This window comes from Megalops cyprinoides, chromosome 2 (genome assembly GCF_013368585.1).
Source record: "Megalops cyprinoides isolate fMegCyp1 chromosome 2, fMegCyp1.pri, whole genome shotgun sequence".
Classification (NCBI taxonomy): Eukaryota; Metazoa; Chordata; class Actinopteri; order Elopiformes; family Megalopidae; genus Megalops; species Megalops cyprinoides.
Window position 1 is genome coordinate 3,262,658 of NC_050584.1, and position 17,038 is coordinate 3,279,695.

The 17,038-nt window shown below is 40.9% G+C and overlaps 1 pseudogene; it reads left to right on the plus strand.

Moving 5' to 3' along the window:
* The first annotated feature begins 7,344 nt into the window (after positions 1-7,344).
* On the plus strand, positions 7,345-13,242 carry LOC118773737 (annotated as a pseudogene).
* The last annotated feature ends 3,796 nt before the right edge of the window (positions 13,243-17,038 follow it).

Consider the following 17,038-nt stretch of genomic DNA (forward strand, 5'->3'; position numbering starts at 1 on the left):
GTCCCCTGCTGTATTCTTTGTACACACATGACTGTGTGGCAAAGAGTAGGGCTGGGCGATATAGCCATCGAGATATATCGAATAGCTATTTTTAATGCAATAACAGCTATCCCTGTTATGTGGTGTTAGGTTTTGTCCCGTATTTTTTCCCCATTAGTCATACCTGATGCAGGAGCACACCTCCAAAGTTCAGTGAAATACTTCCGGGGCGGAAAAATATCACTTGTATCTATATGTTGGTTAACTTACCTGTTAGCTTTGAAAAAACACATAGCATATCTTTTTACTAGGGTTGTCAAAATAACATGTTAATTTTGATGAATTAATTATAGAAAAAATAACGCGTCACAAAATTAACGCAGATTAATCGCACTCTGTGATTCCCCTTGACTCCATACGTCACTGTGCATTCAAGCATTTATCATACCCAACTGCAGGCAAGCTAGGATCTTTTATATCATACACGGAAACGTACCCATATTTGCGCTATCGGTAAATGCGAATTAAGTTTGCATTGGTGTAATCAACGATTGCATCGGAACATCTGTAAAGCGGAGTGATACATGTGTAGTTAAAAGTGCCGGTGCTGTTATACTGAATATCAGCTCTCATGGAATGCCTCTTGTCCAATCAAATTACTTGGTCCTATCTAACTGTTGTATAAAGCACAATTTGAACACAAAATGCTTCTCACGGCAAATATTGATATATGGGATTAATTTAGATTGATTAATCACAAAGTATGTAATTAATTAGATTATTTTTTTAATCGCTTGACAGCCCTAGTTTTCACTCTTTATCTTTGTAGCCATGTATTTCTATCTACCACATGGAAGCATATAGTGCTGTTGTTGTGATATCAACATTGAATAGATACGAGAGGCATTTTTCCCCCAGAAGCATTTCACATGGCCTCGGAAAACTGGAGGTGTGCTCCTGCATCAGGTATGACTAACGGGGAAAAAATATGGGAAAAAACCTAATGCCACATACTGGGGATAGCTGTTATTGCGCTAAAAATAGCTATTTGATATAGCGCGATGGCTATATTGCCCAGCTCTAGCAAAGAGTAGCTCCAGCACCATCATAAAGCTTGCGGACGATACTGTGGTGGTGGGCCTGATCACCAACAACAATGAGAAGGCCTACCTGGAGGAGGTGGAGGACCTGACAAAATGGTGCCAGGTCAACTGCCTCTCCCCTAACGTCAGCAAAACAAAGTAGCTGGTAGTTGACTTCTGCAAGGCTCGACAGAGGAGCTACACCCCGCTGTCCATCAATGGTGCCCCAGTGGAGAGGGTGAGCAGCTTCCGATACCTCACCGTACTCATCACCGAGGACCTGACATGGACCACTCACATTACCACCCTGATGAAACAGGCACGGTAGCGTCCTCTATCACCTCAGGCTGTTAAAGAAATTCAGACTGCTAAAACATATTTTAAAAACCTTCTACTCTGGTGCCATTGAGAGCATTCTGGCAGGATGCATCACTGCCTGGTATGGGAACTGCGCTTCACAGGACCGTAAGGTCCTGCAGAGGGTGGTGCGACTAGCTGAGCACACCACAGGGTCTGTTCTAACCCCCCTCCAGGACTTGTATACCAGGTGGTGCAGCACCAGAGCCGGTAAGATAATGAAGGACCCCCATCACCCAAACCATGGACTCTTTCAGTGGCTGCGGTCAGGCAGACGCCTCCGCAACCTCAAGGCCAATACTGAGGGCTCCATAGGAGCTTCTTCCCACAGGCCATCAGAATGCTAAATGCAGCTCATACTGGAGTATAGATATATATGTGTGTGTGTGTGTGTGTGTGTGTATGTATATCTACAATCACCACCCTGTATTCTAACTGGTATCTCAGCCATTTATCCTGCAGTGTGGTATAATTCTGACCTAGCTGTTTATGTAGCTTTTACTCCTGTCTAGCTTCTTTCTTCTCTTTATAGTATATCTTCCTTAATTATGTTCTTTAAATTATTTTTTTTCTATTGTGAGTTTTGCACAGTCTGCCCTGCTGCCGACCATCATTTCACTGCTTAGTGTACATTGTACCTTGGCATACGACAAATAAAACTTTGTCCAATAGATATCAGTTCTCAAGAAAGTGTGACAGGTAATGTAAATGTTAAATAGGTTTTTACCATTGTTTAATACATGTATTATATGCAAGAATGTTTGCCATTAGAAGAACCCAAATGGTTTTTGCCATCTCAGGTCAGTGAAAGTCTAAGTCTAAGTGTCAGGATCAATGAATGTTGATCTGGGTGTAGCTGTATGGAATGGAGCAAAGTGTAGTTTTTGACTGGGGGAGTGGTGGAAAGTGAGTTTGCCATGTAATTTTCATACAGATTGCTATTTGACAAATCCAAAACAATCCTGCAAAGTTTCATGATGATAGGTCATAGTTAAGTCAGTTTAAAGGCTGCTGAATTTTGATTGGCTGATGGCGGCCATCTTGCTTGAGCTATCAACATATATGAAGTCCTTATAGACTTCATTAGGACCTTTGACCAAGACACAGCATGCAAAATTTGAACTTGATCAGGCAAGTGCTTTGGAAGTTATGACCATTTGTTTGCTATAGCGCCACCTATGGACTGCTTTCTAAACACTGTGCTCTGTCTTGAAACTGCCTTTGTTTATTCTCCTGGCTCAAACCAACTTTAATCTCATTGGTCACATACTTATCTTACTCTTTCTTTCTATCTCCTGCAATAAAGATAGAGCATGTGTGAATCAACCGAGAAGGTACTGTAGGCTTCAATAAATTAATTATACAGGTGCTTTCTGATATATGAGAGCTGTAGAAAAAGGAGAATACCGTCAGATGGCTACATTTAACGAATAGCACAAATTCTTAATCAATGGCAAAAATGGCAACCAGATATCACTGGCCATTTCTAAAAAGTTTGTATTACTCTTCAGCTTCAGCCTCTACATCATTTAACATTTGCACCAAAATGCTTACAATGCAATTATAGTTCCATGTTTTAACAATACTGGTAAATAACCTGCACTCTTAAAAGTAAGATTCCTTCAGCTGTGCAATCCACAGCTGCTAGCTCCAAGGATTCAGCTGAATATCTGCCATTCCTGCCATAGCCAGTCAATGCTAGTGACACGAAATCTGATGCATGTGCTGCCTGATTATTGTGCAATGTCTATCTTTCATCATCTCAGATTATTTTCTTGTTTCCCTTGGAGAAGCTATAAAGCCTCATCCTTAAATGTATTTATTCTTATTTCCATATCTCCTAAAATGCAGTCGTGTCCATGTAATAGAAGGTTAAAACTGATAAAACAGGGAATTGTTGAACTGAGTGAAGTATGGCTAAGGAGGGATGCTCTTAACTGAGAATGATGAATGTCAAGGACCCTGTTTGGATCCATCCTGAAATGTGCTGGCCAAGAATCGTGGATAATCTGTCTTGTCTTGTCACATGGCTGTGGATTAAAACAATAATGAATTAAACACAAACGTGTAATGAGAGCAAGAGAAACAATTAAAATACAGAGAGAGCATTCCAATAAGTGCACTGGAATATTTCACTTTACATGTGCTCTGACGAGGGCTTAGATCAAAAGACTTTCATTAAGTTATTCTAACCTATTGCATTCATTCATTTCAGCAAGACTGACGGGATTCCTTTTCAACACATCATATTTATCAGGATTTACTCAGCATCCTATTTCTGAGCCTGTATTTAAGAAATCATAATACAATATTTTGTAGGCCTACTCAAACAGGTTCTTGATCATAACAAAAATTACAATCATGTGCTGCTATTTAATGATCACTAACAAACACAATTTGTTATGAGACCTTTTTAAGCACCAAACATTTAAAATCAGTCGAACATCATGGATGACAGTGTCCACGTGAAACGGTTTCTAAAAATGTGTCCTGTACATTCATAGAGTGAAATACCGGTTTTGCAGAGTTATTTGACGCTATTGAGAGATCTGCATTTCAGGGGCTCTCTAGCGTGGATATATATTATGTTCTCTATGGTGGTACTGGCGTAGCATTTTTTTCCTGAACCTAACTTTAATACTGTTGCTAGGGGAAGAAGAACAACGTTAACTAACCATACTCCGTATAACCCAAAACCACTCGCGGGTAGGAGGCTCCTCGAGAACTAGATACGACAGACCAAGGAAGTTTCGTTTGGCGTTATCAGTTCAGGAACAGTTCTAGTAAAAAATGACACGATGCATTAACTACAACATGCAGAGGACAACGGAATCAATAAAACATAAGAGAAACGACTTTTCTGATCAGGAATAAAAATACTGGAGACATTCTGTATAAAATGGGTTTTCGATTGTAGTAGCTTGATTTGCTAAAGCAGCCGGATGGTTTAAAGTGGTTTCAAATGAAGATGCCACGAGTGATGTGGTGGAGAATGTGAGGCCTTATGTGAGGCCTAAAGCACTAGTATGCACTAAAGCACTGTTATGAATGAAAGGCATTATATTAAGTACTACAATAATAAGCATTACATGATATTGTTGATTTACTACATAAGCACTACAATTAATAAGCATTTAATGATAGTATTGATTAAAGTGCCGCTATTGGAAAAGCATTAAGTACTGTTATTAATATGCTGTGATTATGTATGATTATGGTTTTGGGTAAGGCCAGGGGTTATTCTAGGTTATAAGTATTTGAAAGTTATTGCAGGACAGTTGATATCAGAATATGCAAGCTTGAAGAAGGAACACTGCCTTCAGCATTGCCCCTCCTTGGATGTCACCCCAGAACCTTTGTGCGCTATGTTGTTGTTCCATAGTCATGCCATCCTCTCCTATTGGTTCATAGTCTACGCTTATTGTATCTTCTCTCCCTTCACTTCTCCTATTGGTTCATAGTCTACGCTTATTGTATCTTCTCTCCCTTCTCTTCTCCTATTGGTTCATAGTCTACGCTTATTGTATCTTCTCTCCCTACACTTCTCCTATTGGTTCATAGTCTACGCTTATTGTATCTTCTCTCCCTTCTCTTCTCCTATTGGTTTACGGTCTACGCTTATTGTATTTTTTTCCTCTGACTCATAGTCATGCCACCTTCGCTTATTGTATCTCCTCCACTTGACATGCCCCTACAGCATGTCAGCCTGTTTTTGCCCCTTTTAACATATGCATCCCATTTTAGTTTTATATTTTCTTTTATGAGTTATACAGCTAGAAAATAACAGCTGATTGCCTGCATTGGCCTAGCTGACATCTACTGGCAAATGCTTGCAAACTGTATGTGGATTTACTGCAATTTGTCATAGTTGCCCATCATAGTAGTGCTGAGCTAACGGCCCCCCTTTGCGGGGTTTAATTCTTCTTTGTCTTGTTCCTGTGGCCCATCTCCTGGGCCGTGTCCAGACGGGGCCTAGTTCTTACATTAACCCTTTGTTTTAAGGCCTAACCTTGTAGCTTATGGCACATAGATATCTGTGTGCCTTCTTACAGTCTGCAGCACCGCTGTCTGGCTGAGTTATTTAACCCTTTTTATTATTTAAATGTGGGCCTGGAAATAATGGTGATATTCCAGGCATATATGCTTAAAAATAAAATGAACTCTGTATTGTTTAATTATGTTTAAAAATCATATAGGTGTGGAGTGGAATTAATGGGAAATTTCAGAAGTGTTATGTTTAAGAATAATATACAATTGATGACTATGGTGTTTATGGGATTTTCTAGGCAGGGTAAATGTAACAGTTTAAAAATTAAATAATGGTGTATCAAATGGAAGATGGGGTGATCTTGAAGGAGGAGCCTGGGGGGAGTTGGAAGTTGGGGTCTGAGATAGGAGGAGTGAGAAAAGGCATAAAGGATGGATGCAGGTTGAGGGGAGGGCAGAATGCTTGCGAATGCATTGTAACCTGTTGCTCCGCGGACCAACCCGGTTTGCTGTATATGACTGATCACCATATGCAATAAACCAAAACCTTAATTACATCAGACTCTGTAAGAACTCTTATTTATTTCCAGAAGGCACCGAAGTGTGAAGGAAGGCCCTTGGTCCCTCTGGCCCAAACCTGGAGGATAGGCACCACAGTGACTAACGATATTAATTTGTCTTTGTGATCCCTAGGTGAACGCGAAGGAAAGGTGCGGAAAATGCTAAAGCGCTCACAGTTGGATCCAGCTAGTCCTATCATGTTAATGCTAAAATGTATTAAGGTAAATGTGTTGCAACATGCGACAGCTTGTACACTTGATTTAGAGAACTTGTAGAATACGATGTGAGAACTTGTAGAACCAAAATCTGAACTCGTATGTTTAAATTTTCACTTGTAGAAAAAATGTGAACTTGTATGTTGAAATTCACAAATGTGCAGATAAAATCAATTTGCACTTGTCGCTCCAGAAGTGAGAGAGCAGAGCGTGGAGCAGGGGGCGGGGGTGAACCAATCAGAAAGCGCTCTTTACTTGCTCTGCTGTTCTCTACGGAAGCGCATTGCGTTCACAAAATTAAAAAAAATTAGACACATTATTTCGTAATTATGAGGAAAGATGTCGTAATTACGAGGAAAATATCTTGTAATTACGAGATCAGGATCTTGTAATTATGAGAAAAGTTAAGATAGCCTAGTTATCATCAATCGTTGATAACCTAGGCTACAGGATAAGACAGTGGGCAATGATGGCGCTATCGCATTTAATCTGCTTTTATTTCCTTCTCGGTATGAGACACTGGGAAATATTAATGTTAGTTAATGTGGATGGCATTAATATTAATATGCCAACACTGCGCAGGCTTCTCAAGTCCGGACATTCTAAAACGCTAAAACGCTTAGTGTTCCAAAACTGCAATCAATGATCTCCACATTTCTCTCGGACATCTCTTGTCATAAACACTTACAGCTGTCAAAAAATCAAAACCGAAATCCATGGACAGGTGAGTTGTCAGATTAAATGTGGTGATGACTGATCGCTGTTTTGGGACACTACGCCACGTTAAGCCTTTTCCTTATAATGGGCGTCAATGGAGAGGAAAACGCTTAACGTGAGACAACGACCATAGTCCTAGGATTTCGGTTTTGATTTTTTGACAGGTGGAAGTTGCATCTTCAGCATTTTAGTCAATATATTCAAGGTTTTTTGTATACCATGTGTTTCTCCCCTTTCCCTGCCATGTTTTGGCCTGCACTGACACTGATCCTGGTGCTTTCCTCAAACTCTAACCTGAGTTTACTGATGATGTCTTGGACTGAGGGGGATGCAGTGGAGTCCTATGGAAATGAGTTGCCAAATGGGGGGGGCTATTCGAGGATAGGCAGAGGAAAGACCAAGGAGGCCATGAAGGGCCACACATCACAACCTACCATAAAGGCCCCATGAAGGTACACGAGAAAGTCTTCTGGTGGGGTAGGTGGTATTACATCTAATGTATAATATTTATTCACTGTCTTCTTAGAAACAGTAAAACACTAGATTGATTTCTGATGCAAGTGAGAAATTCCATCTCTTTGACATTTCTCCAACTGCAGAGAGCAGTTACTCATGCATCTTTTAATTCTGTGCCATACATGAATGTGATGTAATAAATTATTTATTTATTTATTACACTTATTTCAATGATTAGAGCCAGAGTCAGTACCAACTGATGAGGAGAGCACTCCCAGACCAGCATACAGAACCCAGCGTCTAAATTAACATCCACCATTTAGTCACTTTCTCCGTTCCTCTAAACCACAGGTGGTTTACTAAAACACACATACTGACAGTCACAACAAAGTAAATAATTAACCTGTTCAGATGAAATTTATTCATGAGCTGAATTCTTGACAAGGTTGAAAATGAAAAGACAACAATCCTTAAACATTTAACAAAGTGACAGTGGAACCAGCAGGCAGTTTTTGGGCACAGGTGAACGTTCTCCTTCACATTCCCCAGTACTAAATGGAAGGAATAAATGGTGTTCATACAGGGGGATGAGGCGTAGGGTTATTTTCCTACTCAGGTAGATTCTTCACTGGAGAATTCATAGCTTCTTCTAAGGATGCATTCATTTTCAGAGTGGTGCTGAATGAAACAACTCAGGGACATGTTAGTTCTTTATAATAAAAAAAAACACTCCTTGACCTCTGAAATGTTTTAGAGGGAGAAATTTCAAGGGCCTTTGTGTGATCTGTAGCATGTAGTTTAAATGGCTGAAGCCCTTATGTGGCAGTAATACTAAATTGAGTGTTGGTGACCTACAGTATATGACAGAAAAATCAGATTCAGTACTTTAAGTGACTGTTATAAGTTGTCTTTCACATATGGATGAGTGCATTTATGATCTTTTTTATTTGTAGCCTTGGAATAAATAACAACTTAGAGGTGTTAGCTAAATGATAGTTCTTACTTCATTTTTCATATTTCAGTGTTTTTCAGGGTTAACTACCCGTGTCTCTCCCCTATTATTTCCATTAGCCCACCCTCCTCGTGTCTTCAATGACTGTTCTGGTCACATCAGGTTCTCCTTTCCTTTGAATGTGCTTAGCCAGCCACATTCTACTTTTTTCAGCTGGAAGGCTGCTGGCTCCTAGTTTGTTATTACCCAAGGTCCAGGATCAATTTTTCTCTTTCTGCAAATGAAAAATTATTCTGTTAGTTTTTTGCCTTATGCCAGTTTTGTAGTCTAAATAGAAAGATTATTAAGTGGCTACCTTATCTGCAATTGTTGCTGTGTTCTGCATATCTTCTTCAGCCAGTGCACGTTACGTACACACAGAGCTGGGCATTTGAGAGCACCTCGTGGTGGGTGTGCTGACATCATGGGCTACCCTCAACACACAGGCAGTGTGTTGTGTTGACCGCACAGTGGCCCACCACTTCTACTGCACCGTATTCTTCATGAGCCTGAGCAGCCCCAAGCTGCCGCATGGCACAGTGACGACAGGACCATCTGGCTCTGTACGAGACAGTGCCTGACTGCGATGAGGCTGGTGGCTGGTGAGCCACTTATATGCCAGCCAGGATCTTTATGTGGGCCTGGCAGAGGAGCTCATTGGAGGGAAGGAGCGGGCCCAGTGCTCTGCTACAGCGGCTATGGCTACCCACTGTCCCAGAGCCTGCTGGTCTGTCTGCAGCTTCACCTGGACACCTACCTCGATAACATCCTGAGTGTCAAACCTGACGAGTGTAATGAAAACAGACTGGGATCCAAGTGCGGTCAATAAATTTTAATCGCTGAAGCCAAAACGAAGTCAGAGATGAAATAGGTCAGCAACGGGAAGCAGCAGTACAAAAACCAGATCCAGAACACACAAGCAAGGTCCAAAGAACAGGTAAGGGTCAAAACCAGTATTCAAACACAGAATGGCAGAGAGCAGGCTCAGTAGGGTTGTAACAAACAATACCTCACAATGAGGCAACACAAACTGAGTCCTTAAGTAGCCTGGACTTGATGGAAGAACGAGTCACAGGTGTACTTGATGAGTGGGTGAGGTGGAGCCAGGCTGATCTGGGTGTGGCTGAGCTGGCTGACTGGGAGCGGGTGTGACAACGAGTCGCTGCAGCGTTAAATCATATTTTGGCACATCCTGCACAAAGATAATTTCTTTATTTCCAGTGCAATCTCTGGTGACAGACATGGTTTGCTCCATGGAATTTTTCTTTCCTTTCTCTGTGGTCTTGACAGTGTCCCTTACTGTGAGATCTGTTCATCTGTCGGGTTGATGTTTGTCCATCCTTAACTGAATTCTGAAATTATTTGGACATTTTTTAAGTTGATCTTGTTTCCCTTTACTGATGGAGCCAAAGCAGGAACCACAAGTTAGAATGCTAAATTCCCACCCTACTCCCTGTGTGGCTGCTTATTGTTACTGTATATGACGGGTGGCTGCAGTGAGTGGCTGAAAATGTAAACCACATTGTTGTCTCTCAGAGCGGTGATACAGGAGGTCACTTATATGCATTCTCTTTACCCTCACTAGAAACCTAGCTGTCTCTGTTCTGAACACTACAATGTCTGTTATAGCCTTATAAAAAAGCACATTTTTTTAGATCAGTTCAACACTGAGGTAGTAATGAGCTACAGCCTGACTAAATAAGCTAAATGTGAGCTGTGTACAGTCTAGTCCTAGCATCTTTTGCTGTTTTGCATTGTTCTTTTATCAGACTGCTCAATGCACATTTTCAGCACTGCTCTTCAGACCTAATCACTGAATAGTCAATTCATAAATTAAGAATTAGAATTCACATTTACAGGTATGAGGGGGGGTTTCTGAGCATCATACCAGCCTAATAAAATAATAGTTAATGATCAGAGGTCTTTGACTGATGATAAAACCGGTCTGTACCTTTGGTGAAATATTGGTTGGGCTCTGGATAGCTGGTTGTTGAGTGGCTGTTTGCTGTAGTATTGTTGTGTTTTTGTGCATAGTCCAGACACTGATGATGCAATACGGAGGCAAATTTAATCCAATATAATGCCATATTGGGTCCTAAAATAAGCTCCAGTGTGGATTTAACAAAGCTTTGTGGACTGAGAAGCACCACTTGAATGCCATGAATATTGTGTTGTGTTTAATAGACCTTAAGGCGAATCTCATATCAATATTTGTTTATTTTTACCAGGAACACAACGTACAGGTAGATTTGTTAGCGTAATTATGCCCACCACCCAACAGGGTACTATGAAGTGAATTTTTGTGAAGTATGTCTCCCTTCCTGTCTCTCTGCAGGAGATGACATACCACTGCTTTGAGCTGGGGAAGAACCCTGAATGTGAGGAAAGTCCACAATTTAAAAACGCATTCACAATCCACTCCATGTCAGAACAGGGCCACATGTACTGACTGCTCCAGCGGTTCAGCCAGATTGAGCTGTGAAATCATGTGGGGTCTTTTCTACCCTTCATTTTTCACCTCATTCTTATTGCGTCGTTTCAGTCCTCTTTACAGCTTAAATCAATTGCACTTAACCAAGAATAGTTTGGCCTGGGCCTCGCCTGTTTGTCTGTGATGTTTTGTTTAGTTGTTCTCTGTAAGACAAAAATTATTTTCTTCTTCTCAGTTGGGAACAAGTGGTTGATGGTCACTGAACATGAGCTGTGTTGCAATTTTGTGAGAATTTTGTCTGTATCGTTCTTGATATTTATCCAAGCTGTCCAGCACCATTTTATTACCTGCAAATGGTAAGTTATAGAGTAGCTGTAGCATTAGGGTAGCTTTGTGCCTGAGCTGCTTGCACATGGCCATTTACTTCACCTGTCTCCAGGCCCAGATGAAGCTGTGTCGTCCAGAAACACTTTGTTGGTACCCTTGTGCCAGCCCCTGTGGGTATCTTCATCTCCTGCCTATGCTATCATAAGTCTAGCACTTACGCTACCATTGTAGACTGACAACGGAAAAACGGTGACCTCTGCCCATGACAAGACATATTGGTGTCCTGATGGTGCTGAAGTGTTTGCTCACAGATCCTCATTAGGGAAGTAACAGAGCTTCTCTCTTTCACTGGCTTCATGCTCACGTGCTGACGGTAGCACAGTAAACACAGCAGATGCTGAGGTTATCAACAAGCAACTGAAATGCAGAGAAGACTCTAACAGAATGAGAGGCCTCACTGTGTCTTCCTTTCTGAACAATATAGGAACCGGTATTCTGTCTCACTGTTCCTTTAAAACTGGGTGCAACCCCTGTGTTCCACACAGTGTCCTGCATGTGGTCTACTGTCTGCAAGAGGTTTTCAGTGGGTACAGTATTCACAAGTGGGGGGAAGGAGGAGGAATAACATCATCAGTATTTCATAAACAAACTGAAATCACAGAAATGTTAATTTTATGTAAATATACATGTTTAAGAGTCACAACAAAATTGCAAAGTGTTAAACTGTGTCTGGCCTGATGGTTAACACTTAAAAACTAGCTAATTATTGTACTATGAAGCGTCATCAAAAAGCAGTATAAATTCCATGTTTGCAGTTCATGACTGATTCTGGGGTAGTCAAGTGGCTGCCCACTGTCCCTGTTAAATAAACAAATAAATAATAATAATGATATGTTCTTATGGTCAGATATGTAACTAACTTTTTATACATGCATGTACACACACATGCTTAGCCTATTTAGCCTCTGCCCCTATGTGTGTCACCAAAGGTCCAGCATCCTGAATTATTCATATTACATAATCCAACCTTGTTGAGGGTATTTGCTGATCAGAGGCAAGAATCATCTGAAAATTGCCTCTGGTTAGTAAACGTGATTTATCCTTCCCTCCTTGTGGCCTTGAGTGGCTTGGTGTCTGGTAATACCAGTTTCACTACCTGAGAGAAGTTACACTTACCTTGTATTTCATAGTGCATAGAAGCAGCTGTAATATTCTGTGTTTATTTTCAGGATGTAGTAGAAGCCAAATGAATCTGCAGTCCAGTCCTTGATGATGTACACATGCTTTGTGTTTCTAATGTTTTTATGGGCTTTTTCATGGAATACTTAGATGTTTCCAGGAGCTTTACCCACTGATACATGTAGCAGTCTCAAATGATGGTAGGGTGTTTAGAGGTTGTCTGAAATAACATTAATCAGTATTATCATTTCAACTTGTTTTTACTAAGTTCAATGTACTGGCTAATGGGTAACTATTTCAAAGTGCCTTTACTAGGCTTTTTTAACTAAATGATTGAGAGCTTAGTCATGGAAAAAAACACCACACAGAGAGATGTGGCCAAAACTGGTTTGATTCATTTGACTTCCAAAGAAGTGGTTGTGGTGGTTATGCCTAAATGCATCCTCAGAACCAAGGGCAGGGACATTTTCACTCGCCTTCCGGGGAATGGCACTGACCTCATTGTGTCAGGTTCAGATCAACAACCTCAGTGAGCTGATGCTTGAGGGGAAGGCAGGTGCAACCTGGCCCACTGCCATTAATCCTGTCTTGCAGGCCAAGATGCACTTTGAGGTTGTCAGCTGGGAGTACATCATGGAACAGCACATCTCCATTCTCCTGCGAAGCTGTTTTCTCTAAGCGTGGCTTGAGGTGGGTGGACTGGGTGGATGTGAGCTCTGTCCTGGAGGTGGCCAAGGAGCACCTCAATAAGTGCTGTAAGCCCCAGCTACGCTTCCCTAAGCACCACCTCCTAAATGGCTGCTGCTGCTTTGACCCCACCTGTGGTCATTGCCAATCAGGTGCAGCTTCTTGTCCCTCCCCAGCAACATGGAGATCATTCCTATGCCTTATGTGACCAAGGCCACCCGTCTGCAGGTCATCCTGCCTATCACAGCGGATGAGCAGGACTATGTGGACTAACATCCTGGGCACTAGGGATGCAACAGTACATGGTATTTGGTCGAACCGTTCGGTACGCCCCCTATGGTTCAATACGCACACGTGAACCGCAGTAATACAATATGGCTGTCATTTTCCTATAATTTCCAAAACTTGCTTGTTGCGCTGTACTACACGCACGTTGTACATTCAGACCCACAGAACATCTCTGGAGCCTGTCAGAATTTCCCTGGAGCCTATCAGCGCTCTGCATGCAAATACGAGCTGGAGAACAGAGAGGAAACTAAAAACAAACATTCTCGCGTAAGGTCACACCAGTGTGATTTGCTGTTTAGCATGTATGCTAAAACTGTTGTGATTTAGGGATGAAACGGTTGCCGGTAAAATTCCCCACAATTAGTATTACCATTTCAAATTTTAATTATTAAAACCGTGGTTGATTACCGTGCTTTGAAAAACTCACTTTAAATACCGCCTAGCATCAACCAAAGTTAGCAAGTCTCCCAGACACAGGTGTGCAGACGCAGCATGCAACATGGGTTTGTTTTGCGTCAGTGAAAACATGGCGGAAGGCAGTGATAGCGCTCCAGAGATTTTTCCAACAGTATAAATTTTCATACCGTTTCATCTCTAGTGCGATTAGAGCACTAGATCGGAAAAATTCTAGCTAATTTTATCTTTGCGGGAACAGCGATTTAATGTTAAAAAATATAGCAAATGCTAACTGAAAATAATGAGAAGCTTAATAACGCTAATGAAAACATAAATCATGTAACGTAACAGTTGCACTACATAGCATAAACATAAGTTACTATGCGAAAGGGTTAAAAGTTCAATAAATGCATGATGTTTCCAAAATCAATGAGTAATCGTGTTAAATAATCATGATCTCAATATTGACCAACATAATTGTGATTATTATTTTGCCATAATCGAGCAGCCCTACTAGTCAGTCATGCTGCCATTTTTCTGAATGGAAAGTTTTATTTGTCTGTAGGCTAAATAAAGAGCTCATTGTTTAAAGGGTGATGTGTTATTATTTTCTTAAATATAAAGATACCGAAACCGTACCGTTACGTGGCCCAAAAACCGCGATACATACTGAACCGTGGGCCCACTGTACCGTTACTTCCTACAGGGCACGTATGTGATTAACGTGCTGGACGACAACATGCTGCTGCTTGACAACATGCTGCTTGCCTTTCTCTTCATCTATGACCTGTCCAACTCAATTTCAGGAAGTAACGCTGACTAAATGGTTTGGATGGCAGAGACTGTTGTTTTATATAAGTAGCTAGCTTCAATTGCGTAGTTAGCCAACTTAATGTATGTTTTACTGAACATTTGTAGTGTGCACATTTTATTCCAGGTACAGTGCATTCAGAAATTATTCAGAACTTTTTTCATATTTTTTTATGTTGCAACCTTCTGCTAAAATCATTTAAATACATTTTTTCCCTCATCAATCTACACTCAATACCCCCATAATGACAAAGCGAAAACAGGATTTTAGAAATTTTTGCAAATTTATTAAAAATAGAAATATGGAACTGAAGTATCACATTGACAAAAGTAATCAGACCCTTTCCTATGACATTGATGGGTTCCATATGAAACATACTCATTGGAATCATTGTTGGACTGGCAAAACAGTGGTTCTTTCTGCAATGTTTAATGTGATCTGGTGTTCTGGGGGATGTGCTTGGTTATAAGGGTTACTGTATAAAGCTTGCTTGTGTGCAGTTTTTCAGTCCATGACCCTGAAGGATCCTAGTCATTGTCAGAATATTGTCTCAGGCTTGCTCTCTTTATCTCAGACTCTCCCTGTCATGTAAGCTACCCAGGTGTTTTACAGCACCCAAACAAACCCAAAACATTGTGACTACAAATGTTTTATTTCATCTTCTTTACAGCCAGCAGGACACTGTCAGTACATCAAATGGAATCAAAACAGAACTGAACAAACCAATGGAAAAAAAACATTTTCCCTATCAGAAGAATGTCAGCTAGTATTTCTAATACTGCAAAGGATTGGGCTTAACACTCCAATCACAGCTGGCCACCATGGTCTTTTCCATGTAAATGAATGAAGAAACTACATATTTCTGGTCTGACTCTCTCATGTCCAACATTTTATGCACAAATGGCTACATTTAACCTACAGTACAAATGGTCACAACATGCAAACTGCGTTACTGTAGAAATATGGGCCAAAAACACAATGTTGCATAAGTCCAGTTAGCATATCATTCTTTCCCATCATACATACAAACGAGTCATTCTCAGACCCTCAAGGCTAAGAGTTTGAGCCCTTGGATCTGAAAGGTATTTGTTGTTCTTCAGTCTGCTGATAATAGACCTCACTCCAAAACCCTGGTCCTGCAGGATGTGATAAATATGAAATTCTTTTCCTGGTGGTTTCACTTTACAGATTTTTCTTGTTAAGTAAACCTTTTTACCCATCAAATGAGTGATTTATACGTATTTAGATTTTGAGGGAACTTCCTTTTAGAAATCCCCTGGTGAACATCCTTAAGACCAGAGGAGAGGACACAGTAAGTGAACAACTTGGTAACATTGTTTTAGACTAGTGACAGTAGGTCAAACAGAGTGTCAAACAAAATGTCATGTCTGAAAGGAGGCCTACATGTTTTTTTTTTTTGTAAAACAGAAATAATGTTTTTTGAACAACTGAACTAGCACAGCCAACAAGACAACACTGTGGCTATTCATAGCTGTTTTTTCCTTTTAAACACACATTAGAGTAACCAGATACTAATGTCTTCAGTGTAGGGTCATTTGGATGGACACACCTGTGGAGCCCCAACTGACTGTGACCTAAAACACTTAGGCTGACATCAGAAATTACCCAACAAGAAGACACATCCCTGGGACCACCTCACAGATTTAAACTTTGGCAAATGCTACTTTACATCCAAGCTGTCTCAACATCACAGCTGCTTCTTGTATGTTGTTTTTAGTTCTCTGGAAGAAAAGAAAAGTTTGCTACTATATTTTAAGTACAGCACAGGAGGAGATTTCTGGAGTCCCCCTGCCCCGCAGATGACAGAAGGTACTGTGCAGGATCCTGTCTCTTGCATTGTGAAGTGTGGGAATGTGGTTCCTCTGTCTGGTGCACACAGGGAGAGAGAGAGAGGCCTGTGGTGATCTAAACTCTTAAGATACTACTCTGTCCGGTAAGAGCTTGATGGTGGTGAACAACCTTTGAATTTCAGCCTGGGACTGAAATGGAAGCTCTGTGAAAGTTCTATTCCAGGGCCAGCAAAGTTGCAAGCTACACGCACTCCATTTACAGACGATGTTGAGCCACTGGCCCATCCTACAATATCTGCCCTCACAGAACCCCCATAATGCAATGGTACATGAAGGGACTATCAGTCTCCCTGACAATGCAGCACAGAGCACTGTGCCCCATTGTCACTTACTCAAAACCAAAGTATAGTATACTTATTCAATTGTCCTGATCGGCAAGAAAATATTTTATATTTTACTAGAAACACTACTTTTTTGCTTCTAGTGTTACTAGTATTCTGTATAAGTGGTAGGTCAGTCAACTCACCCCCCCGCTTGCAACTGGCAGAAATTGGGAGATGATAATTCCATAGGACTAGTTCACAATGGTCAGGGTGAGAACTCACCACTTTCCGATGATTAAAGGATTTGTACTTTTTAAAAAGTATAAAAATGTGTCCATGCGGCATGCATAGTTTTTTTTAACCCCTTATATCATTTGCACTGGTGGATTTTTGTTTTTACAATTTCACATTGCTCGGACATTTTAAAAAGTCTTAAAAAC